This window comes from Crinia signifera, chromosome 1, assembly GCF_055691185.1.
Source record: "Crinia signifera chromosome 1, ASM5569118v1, whole genome shotgun sequence".
NCBI classification, from domain to species: Eukaryota; Metazoa; Chordata; class Amphibia; order Anura; family Myobatrachidae; genus Crinia; species Crinia signifera.
In genome coordinates, this window is record NC_139217.1 from 41,251,444 (window position 1) to 41,268,821 (window position 17,378).

At 47.1% G+C, this 17,378-nt stretch overlaps 1 long non-coding RNA gene across 1 annotated transcript; it reads left to right on the forward strand.

Moving 5' to 3' along the window:
• The first annotated feature begins 2,531 nt into the window (after window positions 1-2,531).
• Window positions 2,532-11,961, forward strand: LOC146025728 (uncharacterized). Its single transcript, XR_014454273.1, has 4 exons — window positions 2,532-2,731; window positions 7,375-7,488; window positions 7,581-7,766; window positions 11,751-11,961. It is a non-coding gene; the product is annotated as an uncharacterized LOC146025728 (long non-coding RNA).
• The last annotated feature ends 5,417 nt before the right edge of the window (window positions 11,962-17,378 follow it).

Below are 17,378 nucleotides of genomic sequence, written 5' to 3' on the forward strand. Positions count from 1 at the left end.
GGTCACGGGGGGTGCCGCGAATCGCGGGAGGGGGGGTTGCGGGGGGTGTGACGCGAATCGCCACAAGAAAAAATCAACACAGAAAGGTCAACACATGTAAATGTTGACATAAGTGTGCCACTTCATTGGTGTCCATGTCGACACATGACAATGAATATGAAAAAATTAAAAATAAATCTTCAAAAACTCATGTCAACCTTTTTCATTGTCGACCATAGCCATGTCAGTGTTTTGCATGTGCCATTTAATCCTGGGGCTGCTGCGAATTGCAGGGGGGGGGGGTGCCGCGAATCGCGGGAGGGGGGTCGCAGGGGGGGTGCCACCAATCGTGCAAGGGGGGGTCGCGGGGGGGTCCTTTTTGCCGCGAATCGTGGGAGGGAGGTCGTGGGGGGGTGTTTTTTCCGCGAATCGGGGGGGGGTCAGGGGGGAGGGTTTACAGCGATTCGCGGTAGGGGGGGTCGCGGGGGAGCGGGTATTTTTGCCGCAAATCGCGAGAGGGGGGGGGGCGTGCGGGGGGGGGGGGAGGTTTTGCCGCAAATCGCGGGAGGGGGGCGCTCACCTGGTGGCTGTGGAGTAGCAGTGCTGGGCAACATGGGAAGGCAGTGGGTGTGGGCTCACTGGGCTGGTTCTCTGTCACATACCTCCCAACATGACCCTCTCCAGGAGGGACACAATGCTCTGTTTCTAGGCTTCCCCTTAATGTATGATTGCCATCACCTGTTTTAAACAGGTTAATTTCTCAGAAAGGTGTTCAGCACAGATGAAGGCAATCACACATTAAGAGGAAAGTCCAGGAACAGAGCGTTATAGACACAGACACCCACTTTGAGTGACAGATGTAGCCAAATATATAGGATAGATAGATAGATAGATAGATAGATAGATAGATAGATAGATAGATAGATAGAGAGTGTCAGGAGTAGAGAGAAGCGGGTCGTGTGAGGAAAAGTTAGTAGGAGAGGGGCACCTGTGAGGGAGGGGGGGTCAGGGGTGCCGTGGATGGGGGGGGGGGGGTCAGGGGTGCCGTGGATGGGGGAGGGGGATGTTGAGCAAGATAGAGCTGTATGTAAGCCTGGTAACAGACACACAGCTTGGGGTGGGGTGATGCGCTGCTTGAGGCGGGGTTACACGCTACTTGGGACGAGGCCACATGCTCGGTTGTTCCCACGGGACTACATCCTTCCTTTCAAGCCAATTTCCTTTCAATTTGCAGGGCAGCGGGGGTCTTGGGCTAAAAGTGGGAGGCAAGTCTGCCCCCCATATTACACAACACCATAGTACATTATAATACCCAGTATACACAGAGCACACAATACAATATACAACCCCCCATATTGCACCCAGTAGATTCACACACACACACACACACACACCATAGTACATTACATACCCTCCAACTGTACCGATTTAGCCGGTACAGTACCGTTTTTTAACGGTCTGTACCGGCTAAATCAAAGTGTACCGAATGTACCGGTTTTTTTTTATAACTGGCTCCTCCTCTGGCTTCCGGCAAACTGGCATGCATATGTTTGTAGTTTCATTCTTTCACAGCCGGCTGCTCTTCAGGGAGGGGGAGTGGCCGACCAAACTACAACTCCCAGAGGGCTTAGGGTGCCATGTCACACACCCTATCACGACGCGAGCCAGTTTGCGCCTGCCCTGCCAAGTGCCGACTGCTGCTGTGCCCCGCCGCTGCTGCTACTGGCTGCGCTGAGCCTGTCACAGTATATGACAGGATAGTGCAGTGCAGGAGACAGTTGGAAGAGCGTCTCACCCTCTCTCTGACTGTTAATGACAGAGCCACCCCCACCCTCCTCCTATGTGCCGTGTGTCCAGTAAGCAGCAGCATTTCTCTCCCTCTACCACCTCTCTCCCCCTACTTCGTCTCAGGCCACCTGCATGAATACACTCTCAGCCCCTGCACACCAACTGCCGCTGACTACTCTCAGCCTGATGGACACAGGTAGGCACTGGGCAGCCTACTCACCTCATACAGATGCAGTGTTTTTTTTTTTTTTTTTTTTTAGTTTAGGGGTCGTGGCCATGCCCCCTTTACTCGTGACCACGCCCCTTTTCTGCGGTTGTACCGATTTGTACTCTTCAAATGTTGGAGGGTATGACATTATATACAGCCCCATATTACACACAGCACATTGCACACTTGTAAATTATACACAGACCCTACCCCCATATTACACTCAATACAAACAGCACATTGCACACAACACAAAAGTAAATTATACAGAGACCCCCCCCCCCTCCCCCCATATTACAACCAGTGAGTACACACACACACACTATAATACATATACACATTATATACAGCCCCCCCTCAGTACCCACAGCATCTCACATGCCTGTGTTCTTCCTTCCAGGGACGTGCAGGAAGTCAGCACACTGCACAGCACAGGCAGAGGAGCTGTGAGAGCAGGGCTGACACACGGAGCCTGTGATGGGCGGGGTCAGCCTCAGTGAAGCCCCGGCTGCTAGCTCTCCTCTCAATGCACAGACTTGCTTCCGGTCTCGTGCACAGTGACAGCAGCAGCAGCAGCTCGGCAACCGCTCCCCTCAACCCTGCGGTGCCCGGCTGTAACTTCCCTATACAGGCCCCGCCAGTTACAGACGCGCGCATGCGCAGTCCAAAATTCACTGGGGGGATTACCAAAAACCGGGAGGAAGGAGGGGGATTGCGGGGCAGCGGGAGGCTCATGCAGAAGTCGGGAGCCGGTAGGTAAGTATGAGAATAGTATTTATTAATTATTACGTACATTTGACACAAATCGATTCACACACATACACACATACCCTACCTCGCTCCTACAAAGCTGGTACTCCGGTGCAGCTCACCCTGCACAGGCAGCGTAGTGAGAGCGAAGACCAGCGGCGTAACTACATTTTGGGCGCCCCCCCCCTGCCGTTAAAGGGAGGGCGCCCAGCCACCCACCCGCCCCTCCGCCTGCCGCACGCTGCACCAATCCCCGCAAACCCCCCCCATCCCCAGTCTTTACCTGTGTTCAGTACGTACGCGCTGGTCCCGGCTCCCTTCTTCTGCTATGAGGACCACCACAAAATGTCCGCCCCCATACAGCAGACAGTTTCAGAGAACTGTCTGCTAAATGGGGGCAGACATTTTGTGGTGGTCCTCATAGAAGAAGAAGGGAGCCGGGACCAGCGCGTACGTACTGATTACTGAACACAGGTAAAGACTGGGGATGGGGGGGTTTGCGGGGGTTGGTGAGGCGGGCGGCGGGGTGTAACTATAGCACTGCAGCCCCCGGCGCCCGCACATGCATAGCGCCCCCCCCCCCGCGGTCGTGGGGGCTGCGGTGCTATAGTTACGCCACTGGCGGAGACCTCTTGGTGCCAGAGACACCGCTCAGCCCTGACTGACCTTTCATTACAAACGTAGGAAAAATCATTCGATGGTGATCAGCCATCGGATGATTTTTCCTTCCTGCGGCCGCATGGGAGTGGATGTGTAAGCGTACGTATCACAGGTCTGAATCAGGCCTTAAGTGCAGAGACTGAATAGCCCTGGACGTACTCGGCGGCTGCAGTTAAACAGGCAGATGGGGCCAGAGCTGATGTCGGGGGGCCTCTCTGCCTGTCCACACATGTGTTTTGTCCTGACCCTCCCATTAAAGGACAGGTTGCCACCCAAAACGCCAGCCGCCTGTCAATCACCGTGCGTAAGGCGCTGGCTTGCACCGCAGGGAGTCCTTGTGCCTGAGCAGTACAATCGGTGCGCATGCGCAGTATTTTCATACTCGCTTGGGCTGTACATTCGCACCCAGCGAACAGGACTGAATCAGACCCATGGCCTGTCATTTCTATAAATCAATGGAATCACAGTAAAAAAATAAAAACATAGAAATAGATAATAAAAATGTTTCTTTAGTTTTTATATATGAAAGTAATTGGGGGTTTATATCAAATCCTGGGGAGAGAGAAAGTGGATATAAATAAATCCCCAATTAATCTACTCCCAACTGTCTTTTTTTTTTAAACGCCCATTATCAATTAGCTATTTGAAACTCCTTGAATATGGTAAATGGTGCTCCGGTAACCAGCTCCTAATTGTCACATGTTTGAAAGATGACGGTTGGGAGCTAATTGGCTGGAGCACCATTTGTCATATGCAATGAGTTTTAAATAGCTAAAACGCTTATAAAAATGGGCTCCACAGTCCGCAAAATGAGATGTTGTTGTTAACATCTTCGTTTGATTTGTTTGTACAAGTCCCCTGTATAGCATCACCGTTTGTGACCTTTGTGCTCTGTGCAAGAAAGTTGTCCCATTTTTATACCCTAAATGGCCGTGCAAAACCCCCCAGTCAGAGAGAAGCATCCCCAGCAGCCGCCTCGCCCTCTTCCACGTCATTTGGGTGATCACGTTCTCATAATCCTCCAGTAATGAAAAAAACACTTGCACACTATGACTGTCCCACCCAACGCAACTCCTCGGGAGCTGGGAGTTCCAGTTGCGATGGCTTCCAGTACTGTACAAATGGGAAACTTGAGATACTTTCCTTTTATTCATTCCCCTCAGGTCCCATAACTCCAAGCATCATGTAGCAGTGATGTGTACGGGACGGAGAACTACAATCTCTCATCTGGGAAATGCGATGTGACAGAACAGTGACCCGCTCGCAAGAAAGCAATAATAATGATGATAACGTATATACAAATGTGCATCACAGGACACAGAAATCTTGTTTTCACACGTTTTATTTAGCTTGGGGTCCCACCCATGTTGAATAAGTCAATGGATTTTCCGTACCTTCTCTTTCCGCGCTCTCGGCAAGCCATCTGGGGCAGGATTACAGAGCGTAGAGCGGTGCTTCTCATCCCCCCCCCCTCCCCTCCACTCACCCCTTTCTCAGATGTACAGTACACCCTGGAAACTGGACTCATTCATTGTCCCCAAGTATCCAACTTGGCAGCAGAACTTGATCCAGCCACCTCATTAAGGGTCATATTGTAGCATTGGGTTTAAGAAACTTTCTTTAAAAAGAAGCCACTTCGGAACAATACGTCTTTGATTCAGGAGACGGCGGAGATCCACCTTCTCTGGCCGAGGGTTCTGTGGGACAGTTCTTACTTGAGGGTAGGGATATAAAATGTGCAATTAGCTAAATGCATTTATAAGTAACATTTTAGGTGACGGGAACACCCGAAATGCAGATATTATCATCCATACATGGTAAGGCTCTAATGGGCTCTGCAACAGGCCCGCCGAATATAAACTTGTCACACTGTGAAATAGCTCCTACTTCTGTGCTCAATGGGAAAAAATTCCTGTTTTTGTCTCGGCCGAAAATAGATGCACAACATAAAACACCTCAGTGTTTCCATGCCGGGGCCATAAAACACTGTAATACACCACTTGTAGTAGGGACCTGTTTAAACTATTGCGCAGAACTATTGTTCCTGAGGGGCCGTAAACACAGTAAAGTTATCAGTGCTGCATTGTTTAAGGTTCCGTACTGTATGGAATACGCTTGGATTTAAAGGATCGTTAAACCTGATATTTGAAGCTGGCTGTGTAACTGAATGACTGCTATCATTCACAAATACATGTGTAAATATTTCATTGGATTATCACACAAAACATACATTTGGGAGGTACAGTGGGTAGCGAGGGGTGCACAGTGCTAATAGGGACTAATTGAGCGTGGATCATTAATTAGAGAAGTCGCTGTCGAATGCCAGTAGAAAACCACCACTGAGACAGAGGGCAAGATGTAATAAACCTTCAAAAATGATAAAATGGAGAGTGATTAGCCACCAACCAATCAGCTCCTACCTGTCATTTTTCAAACCCAGCCTGTAACATGACAGGTAGGAGCTGATTGGCTGGTTGTTATGTCTCTCCATTTTATCACCTTTGAGAGCCTGTGGCTTTTGAAACACACCCAGAAAACAGCAGGTTTACGCCCAGAAACACCGGCTTCCTGCCAATCAAACTTTGACTACTTAGCAACCAGGAATTTTATCGCTAATTGCAGCCACACATGTGCAATTGTAGTCACTCGATAATCGTCCTAATTGGGAAATCGGTGATTAGCAATTCATACTGAATTAGGTGCGGACATTCTTTTCCCCCACTACAATTAATATATGTTTAAATGTCCTACTGTACTACTACGTTTAATATATTCATTAATGATATAGGAAGTGACATAGAGAGTAAAATTGCAATATTTGCGGACGACACAATATTGAGTAAGGAAATTAACTCAGGAGAGGATGTGGATACACTACTGACTGTGACTTACTGTAATTAAACTGGAAAGGTGGTTGATAAATGTAAAGTAATTTATTATGGGTACAAAAATGAACAAGCTACTTATAGGCTAAATTGAGTTATTATAGGGAAGTCTGCTGTAGAGAAGGACTTGGGGGTCATCATACAGGAAAACTTGGGTAATAGTGTACACTGCTCATGTGCAGCAGCAAAAGCAAACCGGACACTGACATGCATTAAAAGGGGAATGGATTCAAGGGATGCCAGTGTGATAGTGCCTCTTTACAAGGCATTGGTGGGACCACACTTGGAATATTGTGTTCAGTTCTGGGCACCGCGCCTTAAAAAGGACATAAATGAATTGGAACAGGTACAGAGAAGGGGCGACTAAGCTAGTAAAAGGTCTCGAATCACTAGAATACAAAGATAGGTTAATCAGGCTGATTATGTTTTCACTGGAGAAACGGAGGCTGAGAGGTGATATGATTAGTATGTTCACATACAGAATTGGGAATCATATGGAACTGGGAGATGATTGGTCACTAACAGGCCTATACTTAGGACACGGGGGCATGTACTGAGGCTTGAAGAAAATAAATTCCGTACTGATTTAAGAAGAGGATTCTTCACCATTAGAGCAGTAACATTCTGGAACGCATTGCCGGTGGTGTGGTTACAGCAACTACTGTTAGTGAATATAAGTTAAATCAAAATTGGATACCTTTCTGGTTACTAAGGGAATCCTATAGATATGAGGTAGGAAGTAGTTACAAGTCAGATAGGTCGAACTCAATGGACCAAATTTGGGACCTTTGGGTGATATGATTACGGGGGAGGCCAACCACTGTGTGGAGCTGTGGGGCACTGTAGCAATGTACTCTATGGAGTAGTAGATAATCCACTTCAGAGTATGGTCTGATGTGATCACATTGGGTGCACTTCTCTGTCCCATTTCTCAGCTATAACACTGTTTGTGTCCACCTGCTGTTACCATGGTTACACTTAAAATTAGAACTTTGGCGTCAAAAAGACAAACTACCGTTACATACTTACACCTACAGTGTTTCCCAATTGGCGTCTATACATGAATTTATATCAGTTTATAACGTTTGCTTTCTCATCACACAGATTCTGCCCACCAATGTTCAGTGTAGTAGTGCTAGTACTTTACTCGGCCTCTGTGGAAATATATCTCTGCCGAGCTTCATTATAGACCACATCAGCACAGAAGCGAACCCATGGGTGAGACCTTCCCCCATATAATTTAGGTAAAGGATACGGAACAATACTTTAAAATAATGAGTGTGCTTTTTTAAAACTGTATTTGGATACAGCGAAACGCGTCAGGGAATCTGGACACTGACTGATCTTCACTTTGCACCTTTCCTTGGATCCGGACCAAGGTCTGCTTTATAAACGTGTGACTCCAGATGAACTTAACTCTCTCCAATACCACCAAAATGGAGGATACTGCTGCTATGCCTCCAAACTGGATTAATTCCCCAAGGGGTCGAACTGCGGTAATTATATCTACCATTTTTTTAGAGAGACTTATTTATTGGAGACTTACTTTGCATGTGTGAACTTCATTTTTGGCAGCATTCATAGGAACGGATCCTACAAATTTATCGTGAATTGTCAAAGGCGTCTTGTGCCCGTAAAAGTACATTATTTTATTGTTGTTTTTATAATATTAAATGGTACTTCTTTACTTTCACGGCGCCAGCATGGCGCCGCGCGTACTTCCGGGTTACGCTCGCCACTAATTAAGTAAAATAAACTAAGTTAACGCCATGCCAACATGGATAGTTCATACCTCCACTATCCATGTTGGCATGGAGTTGATTTTAATTAGCGTGGCGAGCCACCGAGCCCGCAGCGTGGGCGAGCGAAGCGAGCCCCGCAAGGGGACTCTGACGCGCGGCGCCATGCTGGCGCCGTGAAAGTAAAGAAGTACCTATTAAATATTACTTATTTTCATTTTCTCATTGGTGTACAGTGCTACTTTTTCTCTTTTCTTATTTCTTTGTTTTTGAGGGATTGCTTTTCCCTTCCAAGTAGCTGCTCTGTGACCCATATAAGAGCCCAGTCAGTTGCCTAGGCAACCCTTTTTTTTTGGGATTCAGTTTGTGTGACTGGCGGGCGGGATGGTAGTGAATAGAAGACCGCTGACATCATCTTACTATACTTACTGTGTGGTATAAGTATACTTACTGTGCGGCGAGATGCCCTCTCTCCTACCACCTAAACCCCCCACAACCTGCACATTACCCCTTCCCTCCCCAGTCACGGAAGTGAGCGGTTGTGGGCCCGACTGGAGGTCTTGAGCACTCAATGTATTGGAACTTGGAAGTTGTAATTTACCATGTTTAATATATTGCTTGTGTATAAATGGAGGAAGTGAAAGGAACCAGTAAAGAGATGGGCGTGACCCAGTAAAGGGGCACAGACTTTTAACACGCCATGGAACTCCAGCAAGAAAGTATGGACTCTTGCGGGACCTGACATGCAGGTCGTGGCCCCTGTCTGGTTCTCTAACTGGCCACTGGGATGAACTGTCGAAGATGGCCAAACTGAATAGAAATGCAAGTCCGAATAACGCTAATGCGACTGAAGAATGTTATTCCCAGAAAAATAATCGGATTGAACAGTCTGGAGCTGAAGCATGAAAAAATAGTTCAAGCGGAATAACCAGATTGAGCGGACTGGAGCTGAAGAGATGAAGAAATAATTCCGGAGGAGTAACTGGATTGACCGGACTGGAGCTGATTCAGAACAGCTGAAAGGAGTTCAGGACACTGCTGCAGACAAGCTGAAGGATAGTGTTGTACTAGAGTCAGACCTTTGTGGAGTGAACCTCCATTGTACCACCTGGTGTCTGCTGAAACTTGTTCTCCCATTTTTTCTCGGCTTTTCATCACTGGTCGTGCGCAGGGTGAATGAAAGACTGGCGTTCGGGGGTGGCACCTGGTCATTTACAGGGAGTGTCAAGGAAAAACACAGGCTGGTCCAGCCATTACCAGGAACGACCTCTGATGTCAGCTCCATCCCTATTTGGCCAGTTTCTTTGTAGCCACCGAGTAAGTTCTGGGATACTCGCCCACTGCACACACTATGACAATCATTTGATGGAGAGTGATTGCGAATATATTAGCAGCTTATACATTTTTATGTTTATAACTTAAACTGTGTCACCCTGAGCCTGTTTAGTCAGTAATGTATGCTAGCTATATCAGTTGCACTGTAGCACATCTTTGTACATGTACTGTAATGTATTGTCTGCATACTTAAATGTTATATGTACTTCACATGTTAGTATCCAGTTGATGAAAAACAGGAGTGGAGGTGAAGGCTTGTTTGAGTTGTTGGAAGGCTGAAATGGCTTCAGGACACCATTCTGCTTGGTGGAGAACCCTTAGATGAATTGTCTATAATAACTGGTGAACCCAAAGAACCATTGAACGTATCTTAATGTTGTAGGACAAGTCCATTTGAGAACTGCTTGAAATGTGTAAACCCTGAACCTAAAACTATATACTGTAGCTCAAAAATGGAATTGAAGTTACAGTACCTATAATTTGCACTGCAAGTAGATGAGAGGCCCAAGGGCAGTATAGACAATGGAATGGAGTGGACGGCAAGTAAATTTAAATTGAGATGTGGACTTACAAGAGACAGAATATTCTGTTTTGCATAAACTGAGAAGAGAAAATTAATATGTTAAAGTATGTTAATATGGTAAATGTTAATACTGTAGCCAAGTATTCCTAACAAGGGTTGAAAGAGATCTATGATCCATGAACAGCGGTTCCCAACCTTTTTTCTCTCCTGTACCCCTTGATTAGGCTTTTCATTTATGAGTACCCCTCTTCTCACTTTAAAATATCCACAGTACCCCCAATCAGTTTGCAGTGTACCCCCAGTGTACCCCCACGTTGGGAACCTCTGATCTACAAGCTTGCAAAAATATCTCAATGACAAGGAGCAGCAGCTAAGTTTAATAAGGTATTATCATGCATAAAAAGGGGCATAGAGGCGAAGGAAGACCATGTAATCATTCCACTGTAAAAGTTATTGGTACGGCCTCATCTAGAATGTAATGTTCAGTTCTGGTCACCACTTTTTAAAAAGGACATATTGGAACTTCAAAAGGTTCAGATAAGAGCAACAAAACTAATGAAGGATTTAGAATCATTGGGTTATGAGGAAAGGCCAGCCAAGTTAGGTACGTTTACATAAAAAAAAGGGATCTAAGAGGGGATATGATATATATATATATATATATATATATATATATATATATATATATATATATATAATAAGTCCTGTGTCGGCCACTGACGTCACTGTGGTCACAACACAAGACCTGGGGCAGGATGCACTAAACAAAAAAAAGCGGTAAAAAACAAGTTTTGGGTGGGGGGGGGGTGTTTAACCACATTTCCATATGCAGTAAATCCCCACCACTGGGGCTTCGCTGCAGGGGTTACACCAGCTCTAGCTGGCATAACCCCATAGAAGCCTATGGTCTTTGTTTCACATCCCCTGCCACCCAGCGAGACCCCCACCGATCTGCACCACCCCCCCCCCCCCTCACCTCTGTCTGGGCAGCATCCAGCTGTGCTGCCTAGACCAATGACCTCCTCCTCCCTGCACCTCTCCCGGGTGCAGGGAGGAGGCGGAGCCTGTCAGCCCCTGCAGATGTCTGAGCAGGAGGCTGCTGGGCACAGTAGGAGGGGCGAGACATGCTCACCCCCCGCCTGTTGCTTCAGCACCAGACCTGGACATCACATACGGCCCGGGAAGCAGCATACTGTAGTTCCTGTGTCATCCACTGATGTCACTGCGGTCACAGCACCAGACCTGGACATCACATATGGCCCGGGAAGCAGCATAGGTCCTGTGTTGGCCACTGACGTCACTGTGCTCTCAGCACCACACCTGGACATGATCACATACAGCCGGGAAGCAGCATAGGTCCTGTGTCGGCCACTGACGTCTCTGTTGTGACAGTACAAGACCTGGACATCACATACGACCCGGGAAGCAGCATAGATCCTGTGTCGGCCACTGACGTCTCTGCGGTCACAGCACCAGAACTGGACACCACATACGGCCTGGGAAGCAGCATAGGTCCTGTGTCGACCCTGAGTCTGGATCATCCAGAAAACAGTAAATATGAAACATGGTTCTGAAATGACGAAGCTGTTACTGACCCGCACCCTATAGCTGTGCAGTCCTCCAACATGACCTCCTGCTAACTCTATCTAGCAGAAGCCGCATGAGATCCGTCTGCGGAGCCAGCTCATTACTGCAGAAGAAAGGAACTATTATTGTTGTGTTTGTATAGTTGCACTAGCTTTCTGCCAAACGTCTGCTGATTTTGAATGTACTTCAAGCCATAATTTTAGCTTCCAGCTCTCAATGATAATTCATTGCTTGTCCTCTGTTCTTCTAATTGTTATAAAACAACATGACATGATATGATTTGTTTGCTCCTACAGGTTTGTTGCCCGTAACATCTGTGTGCTCGCAAGTCGGATCAAGGCACGGACTGTTTGACTCAGATATTAATGAGAGATGATGAGGCCGCAAGCAGAGCGGTTCAGTGTAGTTTGGTGGAGATACTTGTTTTCTTCCAATGTGGGGAACTGAATATTCTATTGTATGTCCCACCGGGCTGAGAGTTGCAGATAAACAACAACCACAACATGAGGAGCAAAGAACTTCATCATTCTGTCCTATTGCTATTATATAAGTTACCAACGAGGGTCTTTGGATGGCCATCGTCCATCAATGGTTTATGACCATTGATGGTGGACACTCTCCATTTTATCACTTTTGAAGCTTGATACATCTGGCCGTAAGTACCGGCCTGGTGGACCTCACATGGCTGTGGGAGGTCACCTAACCTCAGCATGCGTGTGCTGCATCAGTGAAAACTGGGTGACAGAGGCTTCATGCCGATGGTGACCATTCATTCAACCGGTGAAGGTTTTTTAGAGTGGAAACACTCTAATTTTTGTTTTGTTCAGGCCAGCGTGATTTTGGGAACATCTGAGTCTTTCATCTGACGTCAGAAGGTAGGACCTGTTGTCGAGGTACGAAAATTGTACACTCTGTAAACGTTTTTATGGATTTTAGGTCGCACACAGTGGCAAAAAAAAAACACTCAAGGGCATGAGCAAATCAGGCCCATGACATGCAACGGCACCTGTTGTCTATCTACCACAGATGCAGCCATTATGTGGGAAAAACAAAAATACATTAGTATTCAAGCAATTAATGTGCAAGTACCCAGCCGCACAAGCAAAGCACAAAGTGATGTGTCTGGCTGCTACTGTATTGGGAGGCTCCATTCTTAGCAATGGCGCCATTTCCTTGGGATTTCCTAGGCAACGCTGCTAATACAGACCTCAAAATAGCTGCCAATTCTATGTATAACTCAGCTGCATTATAAGGCTGGTATATAAGAGTGGATTATAAGGGGGGTGTAGAAGGTGGGACCATGCTTGAGCCTTGCTTTACCCTCCTGCCAGGGCCCTTTGGGCAGTGGGTATGGTCGTTTGGGTGTGTAGATTCATAGAGCAGTGGGTGTGGCCCTTTGGGTGTGTAGTGGGCGGCCCTTTGGGTGTGTAGATTCTTGGGGCACCTCTGAAGCCTGGGGTTCAGTACATGTGTCCCCTTTGACGACCACAGTCGTTGGGCCTGCACAGGGTTGCATCTACTGCTCCAATTCCCACTTGTGGTCTAAATAATGATCGGAAAGTTATCGTACTTCACTAAATCGGCCCCAGTGCCTGTTTGTACGCCTGCGACAGAGAGATTCTACTGTAGGGCAAGGGCCGAAGAAAACACTCTGTGACTGAACCGCACTGAATAATGTGTTGGCACCATACGCAGAAAGCATAATAATAGCCTATGACAAAACATTTCTTTATTTTCACTAAGGAAAAACAAACTAGTACTATATTAAGACACTTGTCATATTCCCTGGGCAGCAAGATTTGTTTTGCACACTTGAGAAAAATGCCCCTCTTCTGCCAAGTTATGTTTCTTGTGAAACCAAACCCAAAGCTTCTCGGCCTTCCCAAGAACATCACCGGGCTTAGAAATAGTTTGGAATCTGTGACAAAAGCGGCCATGTTCCCAGTGGTGACTCAGGAAACCGGTGAGGTTTTCTTTTTCTCTGTTTGGTCAGGACCCAGTAATTCTGGCGGATTTCTGAGCAATGTGTAATGGTATCTTGTAAAAACAAGTCGGCTGGTGCTATGATGTAGTGCCGACACAGCGTGCCCCAGCAACAGGTCAAAGGGCACATATCAGAATATGGGGAAGGGGGTTCATTGTTTTCGTGGTTATAAACTTCCGTACCTGCACAGGGCTTTGACATGAAGGGTCCACCAAAGGTAAGCAGTGGAAGGCCTACCTCCCAACTGCCCTGATTCCAACGGGATACTGTCCTGCTGTCCCACCTGGGGGTCAGGTAGGGAGCCGATGATCACTAAACATCTAACACGTGCATGGAGGGGGCGCAGGGCATGCGTCCAAAATTATGAAATGGGGTTAAGTCATGAGGTCACACCCTTTAGTCAAATGCCCTACCCCTCCAAACAAGGCCCCACACCCTTTATAGCCACGGCCTCTGTTTAGGCATGTCCTGACTTACAACCTCCTAAAGTTGGGAGCTATTGTGCTAGGGGCCTATGCTTAACGGTGTGGTCAGCCACCAGTGGAGGGCTGGCTAGCCAACACAGGGGCTTGGCTAACCTTTAAAGGGCACATGGTCAAGTCCCTTTTATAAATATATATATATATATTGTGAACAATGCTGGAGCATGTGAAGAGTGATCTCCCAGCACTGATGGGGGCAGAAGGTAACACAAAGGGCTAGATGCTAAATCAGGGCCATCCCTACACTTTACACCAGGTACGATACTGAGGAGGGCATAAGCTCTCTGTAACAGGCTGGTACTCTGCGGGTAGGAGGAGGGGACTTGGGGAACTCAATCGGAACTCTATATCGCAACAACTGAGGTGATATTATCTTACTGTGGTTTGTGTGGCTTATGTGTTACAGTTGTCATTAGTCTATGCTGCTTCACAGCCTTCATTAGTGAATGTTTTAGCTGCCTGTAAGTTTTTCATGAATATTAACGGTGGTGATGAATGGTGCTTATATGAGCAGGTTCTTAGGTTACCCTGAAGAAGTTATTTACATTATTACAAAACGCGTCAGTCTTCAGATCTTTGACATATTTGCTGTCCCACTTTATTCTAAGGTGCCATGCAGTGTCGTAACTATAGCCCCACAGCTCCCGTGGTGGCGGGAAGGCATTGAGAAAGTGAGGGCACCGGGGGGGTCTGCAGGGCTATTGTTACCCACTGCCGTCTGCCGGGACCTGCCGTTGGCGCATCTTCTGCGGTCATGACTCTCCCGGCTCCTTCTGCTAATAAAAAAAAATGGCTGCCCCCGTACTGTAGACAGTTTTTCAGGATGCTAAAGGAGGCGGCAGCCTCCTCTAGCATCCTTAAAAACGGTCTGCTGTATGGGGGCACCCATTTTCTGAGTGTCACTTTTCATCAGCAGCAGGAGCTGGGAGAGCCAGGGCCGCAGACAGATGCGTCAGGAGGTATCGGCATGATGCGGAGGGGTAAGGGGTTTGGGTGGTTGTTAACCCTACTGGGGGTGTGGTCGCTGCCAAAATTCGCGGCAAGGGGCGCATATTTAATAGTTACGCCTCTGGTGCCATGTTTTCCAATAAATATCACACAAATGGGACCTCCATGACAGTAACATATCCTAATGTGCCAGAATATAAATGAATTATTTTCCATAACTCAGCACTTGATAATGCATCTACTGATTATTATAACTGGGCAGCTCTACTCCTGCTCCGTTACCCCCAGGACCCACATACTGGTAGATGAATATGATATATACGAATTGGCTGGAAAGGGTTGGGACCGTCTCTAATACCACAGGAATGTATTTCTACTTGAGTCTTTTAGTTCTATTTTATTCTGAAGAGATATTATAGGTTGTGGGCATCACTTCAACACTGTGCCTAATTCTCCAAACTCTGTGGTAAGGAATAATCATACAGAGATACAATTAGCACTGGGACATTGATCCTGTAATTACGGGAACTACTGGCAGGCTAACCAATGGATAGTGTTTCAGGATCCGCATAGCTTAGAGAATCGCTTGAGAAGACTGCCATCATTTACAAGACATTGTCAAGCTTGTAACTCATTTTGTGGTCTGACTAATACTCTGTAGGTTGTGCGGCACTGTGTATAGCCGCTCTTGGACGGTCCGTATTACACGTCAGCGCTAATTTCCACAGTTATATTTTGGTTTCTGATACTGTTATTATTATTATTTTCAATGGTCTTTTTTTATAATTTTTTTTGCGCTGTCTTTTATGTTATGACTTAACGGTTCTGCGTCAGCTCACCTGCCTAGTGTCATCATCAGCCGTAATCCCAATGTGGTGTTTCTCACTGTCATAGAGATTATTTGGAAAACCCTCAGGGTCCCATTTATGATGGATCGCATATACAATGCAATCCGGGGGACATATTACCAGCCAGGATCGCATTGCAGTAAGGGATACATTAAGCAGCACACGCAGGCATACGCCACAGTCAACTGTACGTTTACAAAACCAAGGGAAATGTGAAAAATCATCATATGATAGTAATGACGAATGGACGGAGGGCGAGCAAAGAGTAGAAAGACTTGTCTTTGGCCGGCCAATCTCTTTGTGTGGTCGGACCACCCCATCCGGGTACATGCCCTGATGGCATTTGCCAGTAGTGACAGCTGGCCAGTCTCCACTGTCCTAAATATGCGCAAACTCCATAGATTCCCCCAGATATGCATTTAAGGAGGAATTCCTTGTTTAGATACGGCCAAAGAGAAGATAATACCTGCAATCAGAAGTCATGATTTGCACCTTCCTGGTGGTCCTTATACAAGAAAGTGTGTTACTACTGTAAAATGTATGAGCGCGTTAGCCACTGAAATATGCGCCAGTCAATCATCTTCTAAAGGCCCCCATATACTACCCGATTTGGTGCCCGATTTCACCCGATTCTGGAGGATCTGGCCGAGAAAACGGGTGAAATCGCCCAAATAGTGTATGACATCCGATCTGATCCGATGCATTGCCCTGTGCTCATCGGATCAGACCCGAAGGTCCGAGGGCTCGGGGCCTTGGTGCGGCTGGCAGGGACCGGAGAGCAGGGTTGGGCGCGGTAGCAGGTGGGGTAGCGGCAGGAGAGCAGGGTCCAGGGTAGCAACGATGAGAGCTCAGCCAGCGGTCGCCCAGCCTTTTGAATAGATTTTTTTTCTCTATTCTCCCTGCTCTCCGGTCCCCGCTCCCCACCTGCCACTACCCCGGACCCTGCTCTCCTGCCACTACCCCGCCTGCAGCTCCCCCTGGTTACATGTGATAAATCATAAAGTGCCAAATCCTCTCCGGGGAGCTGCCGGGGGAGCTCAGGGGAAGTCGGTACCAACTTTTCCTTAGGATTAGTTAGCCTAATGTATGTCTATAATCCTCAGAGCTAGATCAGAAATGTGTCTCCTCCTGAAGCCTCCCACTGATATGATGTCATGGCTTTTTGCGAGTAAATGACGTCATTGCATTGACCTCCTGGGCTGCTTGGCATCGGTGCTGATACATGAATCTCACTGTATTGTTTCCTGCAGTAGAGATGTTGGCATAGAAGCTCATATTAACGCAGCGGATTAGGTATTGAAGTGGCTATTTTACAAGATGTCACTTAATAAGCATGCAGGTATAACTAAAGCGATTATTTGTTGGCTTTGTTAATCTATCACTACAGCCATGGCACAGGTTGGCACAAAGTCTGGCTGGCATAGAGCCACCATGTAAACACTACAAGCTGGCGCACGCACATTTGTGGCTACGTGACAGGCATGAGATGAGCGGAAGCAGATGACGGAGCGGCTCCCAGGGTGTCAGAGAACAAAGGGGAACTGGCACACAGCGGATGGAGCCCTCAGAGAGCTGCATTGGTATCTAATGAGAGCATAGAAACAATAATAGTAACTGGTACCTTCCAATGCTGACGATAAATGGTTTCTAAACTATTTCCGC